Source organism: Osmerus mordax (genome assembly GCF_038355195.1).
Source record: "Osmerus mordax isolate fOsmMor3 chromosome 7 unlocalized genomic scaffold, fOsmMor3.pri SUPER_7_unloc_2_7, whole genome shotgun sequence".
Lineage (NCBI taxonomy): Eukaryota > Metazoa > Chordata > Actinopteri > Osmeriformes > Osmeridae > Osmerus > Osmerus mordax.
In genome coordinates this window covers 112,501-117,500 of record NW_027120357.1, presented here as the reverse complement: position 1 = coordinate 117,500, position 5,000 = coordinate 112,501, and positions in this window count along the sequence as shown.

Sequence of the window (5,000 nt, the reverse complement as noted above, 5' to 3'; positions counted from 1 at the left end):
GTGGCAACCTTGACACCCCCGTGTTCCCCTGGACCAGACCTTTCCAACGCCGCCTGAGTTAAGGTGCTACGACGTCCCTAAGTGGAGATGCCTCTAAATGAACACCTTTTCCCAACTTTGCACGTTTCCAGCTTGAGAGGAAAAGGGGCTTAAAATTCACAGTTATTCGCCCGAACGTGGGATTTGGCTGGGGACGGTTTCTATATTCAAGTTGGGATGGGGGGCACCGAGGTGAGTGGTGTTTGTCCCCGAAAAAAGTGTCCCCATTTCGGTGTGCGCGTTTGAAAATTTGTTTCGCTCGCAGCGTCGCGGAGATGCGCGTGCGCGTGGCAACCTTGACACCCCCGTGTTCCCCTGGACCAGACCTTTCCAACGCCGCCTGAGTTAAGGTGCTACGACGTCCCTAAGTGGAGATGCCTGTAAATGAACACCTTTTCCCAACTTTGCACGTTTCCAGCTTGAGAGAAAAAGGGGCTTAAAATTCACAGTTATTCGCCCGAACGTGGGATTTCGCTGGGGACGGTTTCTAAGTTCAAGTTGGGACGGGGGGCACCGAGGTGAGTGGTGGTTGTCCCCGAAAAAGCCCTCCCCTTTTCCGTAGCCCCGTTTAAAGTTTTGTTTGGGCTCCTGTTCAGCGGGGAAGCGCGTGCGCGTGGCAACCTTGACACCCCCGTGTTCCCCTGGACCAGACCTTTCCAACGCCGCCTGAGTTAAGGTGCTACGACGTCCCTAAGTGGAGATGCCTCTAAATGAACACCTTTTCCCAACTTTGCACGTTTCCAGCTTGAGAGGAAAAGGGGCTTAAAATTCACAGTTATTCGCCCGAACGTGGGATTTGGCTGGGGACGGTTTCTATATTCAAGTTGGGATGGGGGGCACCGAGGTGAGTGGTGGTTGTCCCCGAAAAAGCTCTCCCCTTTTCCGTAGCCCCGTTTAAAGTTTTGTTTGGGCTCCTGTTCAGCGGGGAAGCGCGTGCGCGTGGCAAACTTGACACCCCCGTGTTCCCCTGGTCCAGACCTTTCCAACGCCGCCTGAGTCAAGGTGCTACGACGTCCCCAAGTGGGGATGCCTGTAGATGAGCACATTTTCCCAACTTTGAATGTAAGTTTCCAGTATCATTGAAAATGTGGCCTCAAACGAGCAGTTTTGCCCCCGAACGTGGGATTTGGCTGGGGACGGTTTCTATATTCAAGTTGGGATGGGGGGCACCGAGGTGAGTGGTGGTTGTCCCCGAAAAAGCCCTCCCCTTTTCCGTAGCCCCGTTTAAAGTTCTGTTTGGGCTCCTGTTCAGCGGGGAAGCGCGTGCGCGTGGCAAACTTGACACCCCCGTGTTCCCCTGGTCCAGACCTTTCCAACGCCGCCTGAGTCAAGGTGCTACGACGTCCCCAAGTGGGGATGCCTGTAGATGAGCACATTTTCCCAACTTTGAATGTAAGTTTCCAGTATCATTGAAAATGTGGCCTCAAACGAGCAGTTTTGCCCCCGAACGTGGGATTTGGCTGGGGACGGTTTCTATATTCAAGTTGGGATGGGGGGCACCGAGGTGAGTGGTGGTTGTCCCCGAAAAAGCCCTCCCCTTTTCCGTAGCCCCGTTTAAAGTTTTGTTTGGGCTCCTGTTCAGCGGGGATGCGCGTGCGCGTGGCAACCTTGACACGCCCGTGTTCCCCTGGACCAGACCTTTCTAACGCCGCCTGAGTTAAGGTGCTACGACGTCCCTAAGTGGAGATGCCTGTAAATGAACACCTTTTCCCAACTTTGCACGTTTCCAGCTTGAGAGGAAAAGGGGCTTAAAATTCACAGTTATTCGCCCGAACGTGGGATTTCGCTGGGGACGGTTTCTAAGTTCAAGTTGGGACGGGGGGCACCGAGGTGAGTGGTGGTTGTCCCCGAAAAAGCCCTCCCCTTTTCCGTAGCCCCGTTTAAAGTTTTGTTTGGGCTCCTGTTCAGCGGGGAAGCGCGTGCGCGTGGCAACCTTGACACGCCCGTGTTCCCCTGGACCAGACCTTTCTAACGCCGCCTGAGTTAAGGTGCTACGACGTCCCCAAGTGGGGATGCCTGTAGATGAGCACATTTTCCCAACTTTGAATGTAAGTTTCCAGTATCATTGAAAATGTGGCCTCAAACGAGCAGTTTTGCCCCCGAACGTGGGATTTGGCTGGGGACGGTTTCTATATTCAAGTTGGGATGGGGGGCACCGAGGTGAGTGGTGGTTGTCCCCGAAAAAGCCCTCCCCTTTTCCGTAGCCCCGTTTAAAGTTCTGTTTGGGCTCCTGTTCAGCGGGGAAGCGCGTGCGCGTGGCAAACTTGACACCCCCGTGTTCCCCTGGTCCAGACCTTTCCAACGCCGCCTGAGTCAAGGTGCTACGACGTCCCCAAGTGGGGATGCCTGTAGATGAGCACATTTTCCCAACTTTGAATGTAAGTTTCCAGTATCATTGAAAATGTGGCCTCAAACGAGCAGTTTTGCCCCCGAACGTGGGATTTGGCTGGGGACGGTTTCTATATTCAAGTTGGGATGGGGGGCACCGAGGTGAGTGGTGGTTGTCCCCGAAAAAGCCCTCCCCTTTTCCGTAGCCCCGTTTAAAGTTTTGTTTGGGCTCCTGTTCAGCGGGGATGCGCGTGCGCGTGGCAACCTTGACACGCCCGTGTTCCCCTGGACCAGACCTTTCTAACGCCGCCTGAGTTAAGGTGCTACGACGTCCCTAAGTGGAGATGCCTGTAAATGAACACCTTTTCCCAACTTTGCACGTTTCCAGCTTGAGAGGAAAAGGGGCTTAAAATTCACAGTTATTCGCCCGAACGTGGGATTTCGCTGGGGACGGTTTCTAAGTTCAAGTTGGGACGGGGGGCACCGAGGTGAGTGGTGGTTGTCCCCGAAAAAGCCCTCCCCTTTTCCGTAGCCCCGTTTAAAGTTTTGTTTGGGCTCCTGTTCAGCGGGGAAGCGCGTGCGCGTGGCAACCTTGACACGCCCGTGTTCCCCTGGACCAGACCTTTCTAACGCCGCCTGAGTTAAGGTGCTACGACGTCCCCAAGTGGGGATGCCTGTAAATGAACACCTTTTCCCAACTTTGAATGTAAGTTTCCAGTATCATTGAAAATGTGGCCTCAAACGTGCAGTTTTGCCCCCGAACGTGGGATTTGGCTGGGGACGGTTTCTAAATTCAAGTTGGGATGGGGGGCACCGAGGTGAGTGGTGGTTGTCCCCGAAAAAGCCCTCCCCTTTTCCGTAGCCCCGTTTAAAGTTTTGTTTGGGCTCCTGTTCAACGGGGATGCGCGTGCGCGTGGCAAACATGACACGCCCGTGTTCCCCTGGACCAGACCTTTCTAACGCCACCTGAGTTAAGGTGCTACGACGTCCCCAAGTGGGGATGCCTCTAAATGAAGCCAATTTCTCCTATTTGAATGCACTCTCCCAGCCCAGAGAGGCATGTGCCTTAAAATTCACAGTTATTCACCCGAACGTGGGATTTTGTTGAGGACGGTTTCTAAATTCAAGTTGGAACAGGGGGCACCGACGTGAGTGGTGTTTGTCCCCGAAAAAGCTCTCCCCTTTTCCGTAGCCCCGTTTAAAGTTTTGTTTGGGCTCCTGTTTAGCGGGGATGCGCGTGCGCGTGGCAACCTTGACACGCCCGTGTTCCCCTGGACCAGACCTTTCTAACGCCGCCTGAGTTAAGGTGCTACGACGTCCCTAAGTGGAGATGCCTGTAAATGAACACCTTTTCCCAACTTTGAATGTAAGTTTCCAGTATCATTGAAAATGTGGCCTCAAACGAGCAGTTTTGCCCCCGAACGTGGGATTTGGCTGGGGACGGTTTCTAAATTCAAGTTGGGATGGGGGGAACCGAGGTGAGTGGTGGTTGTCCCCGAAAAAGCCCTCCCCTTTTCCGTAGCCCCGTTTAAAGTTTTGTTTGGGCTCCTGTTCAGCGGGGATGCGCGTGCGCGTGGCAACCTTGACACGCCCGTGTTCCCCTGGACCAGACCTTTCTAACGCCACCCGAGTCAAGGTGCTACGACGTCCCTAAATGGGGATGCCTGTAGATGAGCACATTTTCCCAGCTTTGAATGTAAGTTTCCAGCATCATTGAAAATGTGGCCTCAAACGTGCAGTTTTGCGCCCGAACGTGGGATTTTGTTGAGGACGGTTTCTAAATTCAAGTTAGCATAAGGGGCACACGTGTGAGTTGTTATTTTCCCAGGATTGATGGTTTCCAATTCGGTAGCTCCGTTTAAAGTTTTGTTTGGGCTCCTGTTTAGCGGGGATGCGCGTGCGCGTGGCAACCTTGACACGCCCGTGTTCCCCTGGACCAGACCTTTCCAACGCCACCCGAGTCAAGGTGCTACGACGTCCCTAAGTGGGGATGCCTGTAGATGAGCACATTTTCCCAGCTTTGAATGTAAGTTTCCAGCATCATTGAAAATGTGGCCTCAAACGTGCAGTTTTGCGCCCGAACGTGGGATTTTGTTGAGGACGGTTTCTAAATTCAAGTTAGCATAAGGGGCACACGTGTGAGTTGTTATTTTCCCAGGATTGATGGTTTCCAATTCGGTAGCTCCGTTTAAAGTTTTGTTTTGGCCCCTGTTTAGCGGGGATGCGCGTGCGCGTGGCAAACTTGACACGCCCGTGTTCCCCTGGACCAGACCTTTCCAACGCCACCCGAGTTAAGGTGCTACGACGTCCCTAAGTGGAGATGCCTCTAAATGAAGCCAATTTCTCCTATTTGAATGCACTCTCCCAGCCCAGAGAGGCATGTGCCTTAAAATTCACAGTTATTCACCCGAACGTGGGATTTTGTTGAGGACGGTTTCTAAATTCAAGTTAGAATAAGGGGCACACGTGTGAGTTGTTATTTTCCCAGGATTGATGATTTCCAATTCGGTAGCTCCGTTTAAAGTTTTGTTTCGCTTCCCGTTTTCGTTGCGTAGCTCTGATTTGGCTGGGGATAGTTTTATACACTGCTTTAGAGTAAGACACATACGTGCGAGTTGTTTTCACATTGGAAT